The sequence below is a fragment of the Scyliorhinus torazame genome, chromosome 2, assembly GCF_047496885.1.
Source record: "Scyliorhinus torazame isolate Kashiwa2021f chromosome 2, sScyTor2.1, whole genome shotgun sequence".
Classification (NCBI taxonomy): domain Eukaryota; kingdom Metazoa; phylum Chordata; class Chondrichthyes; order Carcharhiniformes; family Scyliorhinidae; genus Scyliorhinus; species Scyliorhinus torazame.
Window position 1 is genome coordinate 230,368,058 of NC_092708.1, and position 15,169 is coordinate 230,383,226.

Consider the following 15,169-nt stretch of genomic DNA (forward strand, 5'->3'; position numbering starts at 1 on the left):
TTGGATTTCTTGTCCACTACCCGTTTCATCACATTTTGTGCAACTTTCAAATGTTGTCTAGCCAATTCACCTGCTCTATTTAATCGTTCCCTAAAATTTGAAACGTAATCCAATAGTGTAATTTCCAATTTCTCACCCACCAATTTTTCCTTAATCAATTTAAGTGGTCCTCTTACCTCATGACGAAAAATTAGTTCAAAAGGAGTAAATTTGGCAGACTCATTAGGTGCATACCTAATTGCAAACAATACGAATGGGATTCCTTTATCCCAATCCTCTGGATAATCTTGACAATGCGCCCTCAACATTGTCTTTAATGTCTGATGCCACCTTTCTAACGCTCCCTGCGATTCTGGATGGGACGCAGTTGATTTAAATTGTTTTATTCCAAAGCTATCCATAATTTCTTTGAATAACATTGAAGTAAAATTTGTTCCTTGATCCGATTGAATTTCTGTGGGTAGTCCATATCTAGTAAAGAATTTAAGTAACTCCTCCACAATCCTTTTAGCTGTAATATTACGTACTGGAATGGCCTCTGGAAACCTAGCAGACACATCCATTACAGTCAATTGATATTGATTCCCACTTTTTGTTTTAGGAAGCGGTCCCACACAATCGATTAGGACCCTTGTAAAAGGTTCCACAAATGCTGGAATGGATATTAAGGGCACTGGTTTTATCACTCCTTGAGGTTTCCCTATCACTTGACATGTGTGACATGATTGACAAAATTTAACTACATCTTTATGTAGTCCAGGCCAATAAAAATGTTTCTGGATTTTAGCTTGAGTTTTCCTTAGTCCCAAATGACCTCCCACTGGTACCTCATGTGCAACTCGCAACACCTCCTTTCTATCCCCTACCGGCAATACTACTTGATGAACTTCTGCCTACTTTTCATCCGCCTTCATATGTACAGGTCTCCATTTTCTCATCAAGACATCATTTTTATGGTAATAACACTCTGGTATACTCTCAGATTCCTCTTCCGTATATGCTTTCTGATATATCCGTTTTATTTCTACATCTTTCTATTGTAACTCCGCCAACTTTCCTGAACTAAAAATATCCGCCTCATCCTCCACCTGTTCTTGTTCTTTTTCAACCATCTGATCAAAAATCGTTTTTGATAATTGCACTTCAACTTCATCTTCACTCTTTGATTTCTCCTCTTGTCTTAACCTGTGACTTTGCGACCTTGTTACTACACAATCCGGAAAAATCCCAGGATATTCGTCCTTCAACACTTCAGGTGTCTGATTTTCCACTGGCTTATCAACTACAGTAGGCACCACTCCCACCTGCGATTCAGCTATATCATTACCCAAGATCAACTGTATTCCTGGACGAGATAGTTTATCTATTACTCCTACTACCATTTCACCACTCTTCACTGGACTTTCCAACCTTACCTTATATAATGGAACTCTACTCCTCTCACCCTGAATTCCACATATCACAACCTTTTCTGGCAACATTCTTCCCAAACTACATAATTCCTCATCTCTTACCATTAAAGATTGACTAGCCCCTGTATCTCTTAAAATTGTGACTTCTTTACCTGCTCCTCCTGATACACATGAGTAAACTTTACCCACACAAGTAAATTCTTTTAAGACATCTGGCACCTTCTTAACAATTACTTCTTGAACAGGCTGTACAATCGTTTGCACCTCCTTCACTTCCCTTGGGCTTTCCTTTACCACTCTAATAAACCCCACCGTCTGATCCTGTTTTACCACATCAGCCTTTCCAGTGCTTTTCTTCAACCGCCAACACTGTGACTTTACATGGCCTAGTTTATTACAGTGAAAATATCTGAAACTTTTCATTTCTTTTTCATCCTCCTGGATTTCTTTTTTAATCTGAGGTACACTCTCTTTATTGTCTCTCATCAGATCACCTTTACCTTTACCACTTGAGTATTTCTCATGTCCCCAGTTTCTATCCCTCACCGGCTGAAACTGATGTCAGAAACCAATCTTTGATTTATGAACTAATTCATAATCATCTGCCATGTCCGCTGCTAATCTCGCAGTTTTAACCCTCTGTTCTTCCACATGAGTTCTCACTACATCAGGAATTGAATTTTTAAACTCCTCCAAAAGTATAATTTCTCTGAGAGCTTCATACGTTTGGTCTATTTTCAAAGCCCTTATCCACCTATCAAAATTACTCTGTTTGAGCCTTTCAAACTCCATGTATGTTTGACCAAATGTTTTCCTTACATTTCTAAACCTTTGTCTGTGAGCTTCAGGCACTAGCTCATATGCACTTAAGATGGATTTCTTCACCTCCTCATATGTTCCAGGTACCTCCTCCGGTAGTGATGCAAACACTTCACTAGCTCTACCTACCAGTTTTGTTTGAATCAGTAACACCCAAATGTCCTGTTGCCATTTCATTTGTTTAGCTACCATCTCAAATGAAATGAAAAAGGCTTCCACTTCCTTCTCGTCAAACCTTGGCAATGCTTGGACATATTTAAATAGATTCCCACCAAGCCTTCGACTATGACCCTCTTTCTCACTATCCTCATCACTATCATCCAACTGTACATTTCCCTTTACGTCTGCCAATTTTAACTGATTGTCATGTTTCATGGCCATTTTCTGAAGTTCAAACTCCCTCTCTTTATCTTTTTCCCTAATCTGTATCTCCCTTTCTTTTTCTTTTTGTTCTGCTCGGGCTATTCATTCTTTTCTCCTTTCTTCTCTCTCCTTTTCTTTTTCCTCTCTCTCGCTTTCTCTTTCTTTTTCCTCTCTCTCTCTTTCTCTTTCGTTTTCCTCTCTCTCTCTTTCTCTTTCTTTTTCCTCTCTCTCACTCTCGTATGCAAGCCGCTTTAATTCTTTCTCATGTTCCATTTGTTTAATTTGCAACTGAATTTTTGCCATTTCCAATTAGTCAAACTCTATCTCAGGCAACTTTAAATGCTTAACCACCTCCATAATTACCTCATCTTTTCGCATTTTGTCAGGTAATGTTAACTGCAATGTTCTTGCCAAATCTAACAGTCTGCTTTCCGCTTCTGTCCGTAAAGTACTATGTGTGACATTCTCCACCCCCAAAAACCTCTGAGCCTCTGAAAGAGCCATTGTTCACAACACTCTCCCCACTTAAACTAAAATACCACACCGGAAAAGCAACAATCCTTCACTGGCTTTAAGTTCACAAAAGCCAATCCAATAGATAGACTTTTATCCTCCGTGAGCCCCCAATTGTTCTGGCGAGGTTTTTTCAGAACCCCAAAATGTATCATGGAGTTCAACCAACCTCTCCCTTTAATGGATTTGTTGCTTTTCCTAGCACATGGCTTTTTCCTAGGTGTGGGATTACAATTATGGATACGTGGGTTTTTAAACACAAAACACAGTTTATTCCATGAACTGAACTTAACATCTTAAATAAACATTGGATCTCTTAACACCCCTTACTTCAAAGATAACTCAGCAAATATTGCAACAGTAAATAATTCCTTAAAATGTTCCTTCAAACTTCCAAGAGACTGAACACCTTTAAACAGTATCACATCAGGTTAAAAGATATATATATTTTCTGTAGAATGGCAGAGATATATTAGCTTGGTTGACTTCAGCTCCAGCACCTTGCTTTCTTCCTGCAGCTCTCTGGAAACACACAGACACACCCAAGCTGCTTTCTCAAAGCTGGCTTTCTCCCTTCAAGCAGATCACAGCAAACCAGAACTTCTCAAGCTGCTGTCTCAAACTGGCGTTCTACTTTTAAACTGCTCTCAGCAAAACTAGCCAGGCACTTTTTAGCTGCTCTCAGCAAAACTAGCCAGGCACTTTTTAACTGAAACTTCAAAATGGCTGAACTGAGCTGAGCTCCACCCACTCTATGACATCACTGGTTTCTTAAAGGTACATTGCATAAACATCCAGTTGTTAAAGGTACTCTCACATGACACTGATAACGGTGATACTATCAATGAAAATAAGGAAATGGTGGACCATTTACTCTGCATCAGTGTTTACAGTGACGGAAGAGGTCAGCATGCCAGACATCCCAAGGAAACAATTATTAAATTATGGACAGGTACTCAAGAAAATTAAAGTAAGGAACATAACAGTAATGAAAAATTTGTTCGAATTGGGCCTCGGGGATTGGGCCTGGTAGGGTGCTCTTTCAGAAGGTTGGTGCTTACTCAATGGGCCAAATGGCCTCCTTCTGCACTGTAGGGATTCTATGGTGAAAGAGCACCAAATCCCTGGGTCTAACTGGTTTCCATTCCAGGAGCAAAGTGGCCTAAGTGGTGGAGGTAAACATGGATTTGGTCACCGGGAGATGCACCTGTGGACATCAGTTTGTGAAATCATGCAGATATCACCAGAAAGTCCCCAGGAGGTACAGGAGACAAAGAAATCCAGGCGGTCATGACCTTGATCGACAATAACAAACAATGCATGTTCCTGCTGAGAAATTCTGAACTTCCTGAGGAACGGGTGTTCAGTTATATCCCAGAAACTGAACCTTTACTAGTAGAGCTTGTGTTGGGGTATCACCTCCTGGCCACTGAAGCTCTGTGTCCATCTGCTCCGAACTGTGGAGCAGCAGCTGGCTGGGGAGAGGACCTGTTACACCTGCTGGTCTTATTCCTGCTGTTGATGTTCGTGTTGCTGCTCCATTTGTGGCTCATCTAAGGTTCAAAGTAGAGCTTTACAACAGTTGGCTTCAGCTTCCTGATCTCCCTGGCAGCATGGTTAGGCCTTTGCCACATCCACCCTGTCTCTAGCAAAATTGAGTGAACTTGTTGGTCCACCGACCCACATTCCTGTTCTACCTTCCTTCCATTTCCACCTCTAGGGTTGAGTGAGAATGAGGAACTTGGTATTCATAAATAAATAGTGCTGGAGTAATTAATGGGCTTAAAGGCAATAAATCCGCTGTATCAGATGGCCAATATCCGAGGGTTTTAATAGAGGTGGCTGCCTAATAGTAAATACACAGGCATTGATCCTTCAGCATTCTCTAGATTCTCGAACAGTCCCCATAGATTGGAAGGTAGAAATGCAATCCCAATATTCAAGAAAGGAGGGAGAGAGAAAACAGGGAAGTACAGGCCAGTTACTCTAGCTTAAGATGTAGGAAAAGTGCTAAAATATATTATTCAGCATGAGTAACAGGGTACTTCGAGAACCATGTTATTATTAGGTAGAGGCAACAAGGATTTAAGAAAGGGAAATTGTATTTGATCAATCTGTTGGGAGTTTGTGTACTAGCCACATAGATAAATGGAAACCAGTGGATGTATGTAGAGAAGCAGACAACTCAACGTGTGTACAGACATCCGTACACCGACACCTAAAAAAAACCCTTTTGCTCTATGCTTCTGCTGCACCTTCCGCCTGCTTTATATCCTGGCCCACACATTGTGCTGTTTCTCATCTTGGCTTCTGTGAATTATCCCTCCCTTTCTTTCTCTCTCACCGTGGTTTCGCTGTTGGCATTACTAAATCTCAACCTTTACTCCTTACTTCATCTATCACCTTTAGGCGCCTCCTCAGAACATATGATTCAACATCACTTTAGATCACCTCTATTAACTCTATCAATTCCTATCTATCGCATTTCTTCCTTCCATCATAAGATCAGGTGTGGGGATGTTCACTGATGAGTGCACAATGTTCAGCACTATTTACAACTCCTCAGATTCTGAAGCAGTCTTGGCTCCAAATGCAGCAAGACGTGGACAATATCCAGGCTCGGGCTGATATAGCGTCAAGCAACATTCGCAGCACACAAGTGCAAGGCAATGATCGTCTCCAACAAGAGACAATTTAACACCCACCCCTTGATATTCAATCACATTACCATCACTGTATCCCCTGTCATCAACATCCTGGGGGTTACCATTGACCAGAAACTGAACGAGATCAACCATACGTACACTGTGGCTACAAGAGCAGGTCAGAGGCTGGGAATTCTGTGGTGAGAAACCCACCTCCTGATTCTCTAAAGCCTGTCCACCATCTGCAAAGCACAAGTCAGGAGTATGATGAAATCACTGCTGCCTCACGGCACTGCGGACCCGGGTTCGATCTCGGCCCCAGGTCACTGTCCGTGTGAAGTATGCACATTCTTTCCATGTCTGCGTGGGTCTCACCCCCACAACCCAAAAAGATGTGCTGGGTAGGTGGACTGGCCACGCTAAATTGCCCCTTAATTGGAAGAAAAAAAAGAATTGCGTAGTCTAAATTTATTTTTATAAAGGAGTATGATGGAATATTTTCCACTTGCCTTCCCGAGTGTGGTTCCAACAACATTGAAGAAGTATCCAAGAAGTACACCATCCAGTACAAAGCAACCCACTTGATTGGCACCACGTCAACCACCTTATGTATTCAATTCTGCTACTCTCAATAAAAATATATACACATGGCACTGAAATTAATTCCCTTTTGGCTTTATCTTGTGTCTTTCCCTTTGAAACATGTACCGTACTCATGAGGCTGCATGCTAACAAAAAAAGAATTGTCAAATACAATGATGCCTCTCATTTTTTTCTGCCCATTTGTGGAATGAATTTTGTTATTTGTACCAACACCAAAGTAGTGTGTGGGTGTATGCCATATAACATATGAAAGCCTTTTTAAAAGCCTATATATAATATATCTCTTTAATATTTAGTTTGAAATAGTTTGAAATAGTTCCCATAGGCATGGAAGAAAGAATATTCACATAAGGGGTAATTAACAAGATGCACTGTTTAAGATGTTAATTTGGTTAATAAAAAAATAATTAACACTGCTGAATCTCCAGTAGCCTTTTCAAATGTTACATGTCTGTATTCCTTTGAGGCATAAACCAAAATTATCCAGTTTCTTGTCATAGAAAACAAAATATTTTAGCTGTACTAAAACGAAAACGGACATAAAATAATTTCCACTCTTTCTTTATGCTTGGTATTACCAATTCTTAATAACTTGCCTCCTGCTTGCTACTTTGCCCTCCATCTCACTGCCTCTCCCAACTAAAGTCTGTCCACCATCTACAAAACACAAGTCAGGAGTGTGATGGAATCACTGCTGCCGAGGACCCAGGTTCAATCCCGGCCCCAGTTCACAGTCAGTATGGAGTTTGCACATCCTTCCCGTGTCTGCGTGGGTCTCACCACCACACCCCAAAAAGATGTTCAGGGTAGGTGGATTGGCCACGCTAAATTGCCACTTAATTGGAAGAAAAAAAAGAATTGGGTAGTCTAAATATTTTTTTTTAAAAGGTGTATGATAGAATATTCTCCCATGAAAGGGTCCAGAGGATGTTCACAAGAATGATCCCTGGAATGAAGAACTTGTCATATGAGGAACGTTTGAGGACACTGGGTCTGTACTCATTGGAGTTTAGAAAGATGAGAGGGGATCTTATTGAAACTTACAAGATACTGCAAGGCCTGGATAGAGTGGACGTGGAGAGGGTGTTTCCCCTTGTAGGAAAAACTAGAACCAGAGGACACAATCTGAGACTAAAGGGACGATCCTTTAAAACAGCGATGAAGAGGAATTTCTTCAGCCAGAGGGTGGTGAATCTGTGGAACTCTTTGCCGCAGAAGGCTGTGGAGGCCAATTCTCTGAGTGTCTTTAAGACAGAGATAGATAGATTCATGATTAATAAGGGGATCGGGGTTATGGGGAGAAGGCAGGAGAATGGGGATGAGAAAATATCAGCCATGGTTGAATGGCAGAGCAGACTCGATGGGCCGAGAGGCCTAATTATGCTCCGAAATCTTATGGTCTTATGGATCGTCCCACTTGTCACCTTTCCTGAACACAGCCGGTTCAGTAAACCCTCGTGTTCTCGGTCCACACTGGATCCTTATCAGCCACTTTTGAGCAGCTGCATCTTTGGTGGGATAACATCAGTCAAACCCAAAATTATGCCTCTGAAACAAATAATTGTGCCCACAGAATTCAGGGTGGGGCCCTCAGAAACTACGCATTGGTTTGCATTGAGTCAGCCAAACTCCTCAGCTCCTCAAATGACAGTTCCTTTTCTCCACCATCTCCCACTCCTAGAGCGCTCTCTGTCACTCTCTCTCTCTCTGCCCTCTTTCTGGGCAAGCTCACAGCCATTCAGCTGTTGGCAGTGGCCTGGTAGGCTATATTAAGCAGGATCAGGCACTCATGGAAAAGCAGCCATGCATGACATCACAGCTTCACCCAGCATCGACTGGCGGAGCAGCAGGATACTCTCCATCTGCCGTTAGAGTGGTGCTCATAATCAAGCACATGGCCCAATGACAGACGGGTGTATGACCATACAGGCCCACAGCTTAGAGGGGGTTAGGTCACATAGTTCCTTCTCTGTGTTTATTTCATATTTTCACACAATGTTAGTTCTCAGTTTTCTTTTAACTGGATTGTAAATAGTAATTTGATCTTTTGACCATTGCTGAAGTTGCCTAAAAGATTGCAATTGAATACAAAGGAATAGAGAGTGCCTATGATGTTGCTAGTATGAATCAGCCCCAGCCTCAGGAGGTGAATACACCATTCAGCCAGACTGCTATCAAAAGATCTGTATGGACACTGAGTCATTTCATTCTTGGTGCAGTTCGATAATTGTGTTCTGAACCAATCAAAATCCTCGATTTGCTTGCTGATTCAGAAGGTCCATAAAGTTACAGTAGAAACATGAAGCAAAAATCTGTCATCTTCCTCTTGTCAACTGACTCATCAGCTCTGCCCAGAAAATAGTTTTCAGCCATTCTTTAATAATTGTATGCCTGGCTTAGCAAATATACTATAATTAGGCAACTAGTTGAATTCAATGGCAGCAATTTACTCTGAAAAACTGAATAGAAATTAGCGATGGAATGTGACAAATCATGTAAACTCTCTCACTAATTAATATCATTTTCTGGCACAGAATATCTTTTGCGCCAAAGCTCTGCATCAGCATAAAGTCCAGCATCAGAAATCACCCATAGCATAAATGCAGGCACAGCAGCAAGCAACAGCTTAGCCCCATATAGAACGTATGACTCATTATTTACAGCTTATAACAGAAGATGCAGAGACCTTTCCAGTATGACACTGTTCAGACAGCCATGTACAATTACACTCTGAGATCACTCTCTGACTAATATACTCATCTCCAATGAGTCCGTGGGCAACAGTGAGAAACTCAATCCCAACGTATTTCAGCTTGTTACATTCAGAATTACAGTAGTAGCGGTATCTGTAAATAAAACAATTGTCACCTCCACAATTTTTATGGTAATACCCTGAAAATTTAAAGTAGAAGCTTTAATTCTTACTGGAAGTTTATCCTCTGTATGTGATTGTAATCCTTGGAGGAAAAAAGACTAAAGAAAGAGTTTGCAGTTACATCGAGCTTTTCAGTGAAATATGAAGTATATAATCATGGGGAGGCAGTGGCGTAGTGGTATTGTCACTGGACTAGTAATCCAGAAACTCTGGGCAATTAATGCTCTGAGGACTAGGGTGAAATTTGAATTCAATAAAATTCTTGAATTGGAAGTCTAATCATGGCCATGAAACCATTGTTGATTGTCTTGTTTGCTAATCTCCTTGAGGGAAAGAAATTTGCCACCCTTACCCGGTCTGGCCTACCTGTGACCCTAGACCCACAGCAATGTGGTTGATTCTTAATTGCCCTCTGAAATGGCCGAGCAAACGACTCAGGGCTGTTGACAGTGGCCGATAAGACAAAAAGTTATAAAGCAGGAAACACAACCCTGACCCCAGCAAAAAATGAAAAATTGTAGAATTACATTTTAAATGAGTTAAAGAGTACTGCAGGAAAATATATTTGGTCTTTTCTTCAAATTCTTTCATGGAATGTGGGTGTCGCTGGCTAGATACTGCACATCCCCAATTTCCCTTGAACTGAATGGCTTACTGGGCCATTTCAGAAGGCAGTTAAGAGTCAACCACATTACTGTGAGTCTGGAGTCATATGTAGGCCAGATCAGCTAAGGATGGCAGATTTCCTCCTCTGTAGGACATTATTGAAGCAGATGGGTTTTTCCTGACAATTGATGATAGTCGTCATGGTCACCATCACTGAGACGTGCTTCAATTCCAGATTTATGAATTGAATTCAGATTCCACCAGCTGCCGTTAGTGAGATTTGAACCCATGTCAGAAGAGCATTATGGACCTCTGCATTATGAGTCCAGTGACATTACCACTACACCACCATCTCCTCTGAATGTATTGTTATGAATACTGGCTAGACCCCGGGTCATGGGGTGGGGGGGGGGGGGGGGGGGTGGGAGATGCAGTTCAGGACCAAAGTAGATCAAGTTTGAGTTTCAAGATGCTTACTCTGTGAATAAACCCACAAGGTTCCATAAGTTTTGAACAAACCAAAATAACCTTTACTATACAAGATCAGAAAGACAAACCAATTCACAATATCTATTTTATACTCTAACATTAGGGTAAGTATGAGGCACATATGAATTAGCAGGCCAATTGTGGTCGAACACACAACACTGAAGTCACTAAACCCGTTTCCATGGATTTCTCAACAACCCAGTGACGAAAAACACATGGCTATTCAACGCGATTCGCTTCGAATAATGGGCCTGAACAAGGACCGTGCAGCCGAGACCGCACACAGCCTCGTTTTTTACAATGGGGAGCTCCGCTCACTGGAACTCCCCATTGCAGCGAGAGATCGGGATGCCATTTTTAAAAGACGTCCCGGTCTCCAAAGCCCTGAAAAGAATCCCTGACCCCCCATCCCCCAGCCCAAACGCAACATGGAATGGACCCCCAGAACCCCATTCCCTCCCCCCCCCCCCTCCCCAACACCCACACCGGGCAAATCCGGGCCAATAGTGTGCACGCAAACAATGCCAGCTTGGCACAATGGCAGTGCCACCTGGTAACATTGGCGGTGCCAGGCTGGCATCCAGGTGGTACAGCCAGGGTACCCATGTGGCACCGGCAGTGCCAGGGCACCACCCTGCCCAAAGGGCATGCAGCTGGGGGGGTCTCCAATCCCCTTGGAGACCCCAACAGGTGCCGTTCTATCTGGTCCCTGTGTGTGGGGACCAGTACCAAAAGCAGCTCACCTGAGGGCCCCGAGGCAAAGAGAGTGAATCCCAAAGCCTCAATTACCTTGGGAATCTGCACATTAGAGTGAGGCTTATTGCCTCGCTCTAATATGCAGCTTTGCTAAAAAGTGATCGCGCCCATTGTGGGCGGGATTCCCCTTGCAACGTCTCACGAGATTGCGTTGAATCTCGCGAAGCGTTGCGAGCCGGCTGGATCCCCAGTGCTCGTTTTTTCGGCCCGGCGTGGCCGGTGGATCGTGCTCTCTAAGTGTGGACTAAACCAGTGAGGAACTCCCCAAGGCCAAAAGAAAGTGACCAAGTGTCATTGAACGGCAGAGCTGGCGAGAAATACCCTGAAAAACCCGCCACAAATTAACTTAGAAATATTTTGGGAGAATCGCGCCCTAAGTGTTGACACCAGGGCTGAATCGGTGGTCTTCTAGGACAGCAAAATTGACGTCGCTCCCAGACCGTTTTCATTCACCGTTGAAGGGCTAGCACCAGTGCCACATGCAGCATGATCGATTCCAATGAAAAAGGGTGACCAGTTTGCCAGACTCGGGATTGACACTTGAGAGGCTGACAAGCAGCGGCTGCATATAAGCACTCCACTCCCCACACGCACACTCATTCCAGCCAACAAGATGACAGCAAGAAAAGTGGCACCCCAGTTCACTGATGCTGAACTCGAGACCTGTTGAACATGTGGAGGAAAGCGAGCCACCCTGTACCTGGGAAGGAGGTTGCCACTCACCGCCATTCACTAGGCCTGAGCGCAGGTGGCAGTGGTCGTTCACATCATGTGCAACATCACCAGGACTGGCCAGCAGTGCAGGATAAAACTGCCCAACCTCCTCAGAGCGGCCAGGGCGAGTAGGCAGCACTGTGCATCTGGCACTAACCCCCTTCCCACTAACACCAGTAAACACCTGCCCCACCCGGAGGGCAACTGAACCCCCACTCTGCACCACATGCCAGCACCCATGGCCGGGTGCCTTGGTCACAAAGGCCTGCAGCCAGCCACCCCCTGTGTTGCACACATCTGACTGTCTAACACTGTGGGTTTTCTGTCTCCCCCCCCACCAGGAGAAAGTGGCCCACAACCGCCAGAAGAGGAAAAAGACTGGAGGGGGACCGCCAGACCTGACGCCCCTCACTGCAGCAGAGCAACGGACACTGGACCTGATCGGTGGGCCCAGAGAGAGCAGTCACCGAGGCGGAGGCCAGCATCGGGCGGGCAAGTGAGACTCCCATGGCATGTGTGCCGCTAGCCCACCACCACACTGTGGTGAATGTGTAATTACTGATAATTCACCAGTGCACTATGTTACATTATGTTATTAACCCTGTGGGCTCCACCTATGGGCTATTTTGTGGCTTCACCCATAGGGGGATATGTTGGGGCATGTACGGGCCCCGCCCATGACTCCACCCCTTTAGAGGAAGTATAAGAGCTGCTGACCTGCGGGGCCGCCTTCAGTATTGTACCGGTCGCAGGCAGGCACAGTTCTAAGCTGATTAAAACCACAATTTACTTCTCCACGTGTCTTCGAGTGAATTGATGGTCGCATCAATTTAATCAGCTTAAAATACTACTCTGGAATCAGCCCTCAAACCTGACAGACTGGAACTCGATCCACAGGCCGCGGAGGCTAAATAAATTTATCGCATCGCATTTCTGTCCAGCTCGACAGAGGCCCTCGCACTTCTCGAACGCCTCTACGTGTGGCCTGTGAACGAGGTCTACGTGCGACACGTCTTCATCACTCGCCGCCAGCGCCCCAGGGAGTCATTAGATGATTACCTACGCGACCTCAAAGCCCTCGCGCACACTGTAACTACCAGGTCGTTACGGCCACTCAGCACATGGAGCTCGCCGTCCGAGACGTGGCGGGGGTCCGATCGAACTATGTGAGACAGCGCCTGCTCGGAAAAGGGGCCCAGGACCTGGACGACACGGTAAAACTGGCTACCTCTCTGGAGGTCGCTTTTCAGCGCTTTACTGCGTTCCCGGCCGACCACGCGACCCCCTCATGGGCCCCCAACCAGAGACTACCCCAGGCCTGTGTCGCGCGGCCGCCCGCCCATCATGGAGAACTACCCTGCTATTTTTGCAGCCAGTTCCAACACCCCCGGCAGCACTGCCCGGCCCGCAACAGGAACTGCAGCAGCTGCGGGCGAAAAGGACACTTCGCCAAGGTCTGCCTGGCCAGGTCTAAGAACTCGAACTCACAGACCCGATCCACAGACTCACAGGCCCGCAGACCCCGAAAGGTGGCAGCGTGTCTGCCGACTCCGCCTCCGCACAACACGTGCGACTCATGGGGGCCGCGATCTTGGCCATCCTCCCCCACGCGGCCGGCCACGTGCGATCCATGGGGGCCGCCATCTTGGGCGCCATCTTCCTCACCACCCGCCACGCTCGTCTAACGGGGCCGCCATCTTGGTCGCCATCTGCTACGCCGCTCGACGCGTATGACCTACACCGACAGCCATCGTGTGGCCGCCCCAGCACCTCCGATCACCAGCTACCCACAACTCAGCGCGGTCACCCTGGACCAGTCGTGACCTAAGCACCTCCGGAGCTCCATGATGGCCGTCTGAGTTAACGGGTACGAGACACCTTGCCTCTTCGACACCGGGAGCACAGAGAGCTTCATTCACCAGGACATGATAAGACGCTGCTCGCTCCCAATATTTCCGACGCAACAAACCATCTCCCTCGCCTCTGGGTCGCACTCGGTGCAAATCCAAGGGTGCACTACTGCAACCCTAGCGATACAGGGCGCTGAGTACGCTAATTTTCAACTATACATGCTCCCAGACCTCTGCGCTCCTCTCCTTTTGGGACTCGACTTCCAGTGCAACCTCAGGAGCCTAACTCTTAAGTTCGGGGGTACCCTGCCCCCACTCACCATATGCAGCCTCACGATCCTAAAAATTGACCCCCCCCCCCCCGCCCTTCGCAAACCTCACCGCCGATTGCAAGCCAGTAGCCACCAGAAGCAGGCGGTATAGCATGCAGGACAGGATATTCATTAGGTCCAAGGTCCAGCGTCTCTTGCAGGAGGGGGTCATCGAGGCCAGAAATAGCCCCTGGAGAGCTCAGGTGGTGGTTGTCAAGACCGGGGAAAAGTTCCGGATGGTGGTTGATTACAGCCAGACCATTAACCGCTTTACGCAACTCGATGCGTACCCCCTTCCCCGGATTGCAGACATGGTAAATCAGATTGCGCACTGCCGCGTGTTCTCCACAGTAGATCTGAAGTCTGCATACCACCAGCTCCCAATCCGCCCGGAGGACCGCCACTACACGGCGTTTGAGGCAGACGGCCTCCGGGTCCCTTTTGGCATCACGAACGGGGTTTTGGTGTTCCAACGAGCGATGGACCGAATGGTGGACCAGTACTGGCTGCGGGCCACGTTTCCGTACTTGGACAATGTCACCATCTGCGGCCATGATCAGCAGGACCACGACGCCAACCTCCACTGATTTCGCCAAACCGCCCAAAAACTCAACCTCACCTACAGCAAGGAGAAATGCGTTTTCTGCACAACCAGGCTAGCCATCCTCGGGTACACCATGGAAAACGGGGTCCGAGGGCCCGGCCCTGACCGCATGCGCCCCCTCCTACAACTCCCTCTCCCTCACTGTCCCAAGGCCCTGAAGAGATGCCTTGGATTTTTCTCCTATTACGCCCAGTTGGCCCCGCAGTATGCGGACAAAGCCCGTCCACTATTCAAGGCCGCCCTCTTTCCACTGGGAGCCGAGGTCCGCCAGGCCTTCAACTGCATCAAGGCGGACATCGCCAAAGCTGCGATGCGCGTGGTGGACGAGTCCGTCCCCTTCCAGGTGGAGAGCGACGCCTCAGAGGTTGCTCTCGCCGCCACCCTCAACCAAGCAAGCAGACCGGGAGCGTTCTTTTCACGCACCCTCTGAAATTCTACACTCCTCGGTCGAAAAAGAGGCCCAAGCCATCGTGGAAGCCGTACGGCACTGGAGGCACTACCTCGCTGGTAGGAGGTTTACCCTCGTCACCGACCAACGATCGGTTGCCTTCATGTTTGACAATACTCAGTGGGGCAAGATCAAGAATGATAAGATCTTGAGGTGGAGGA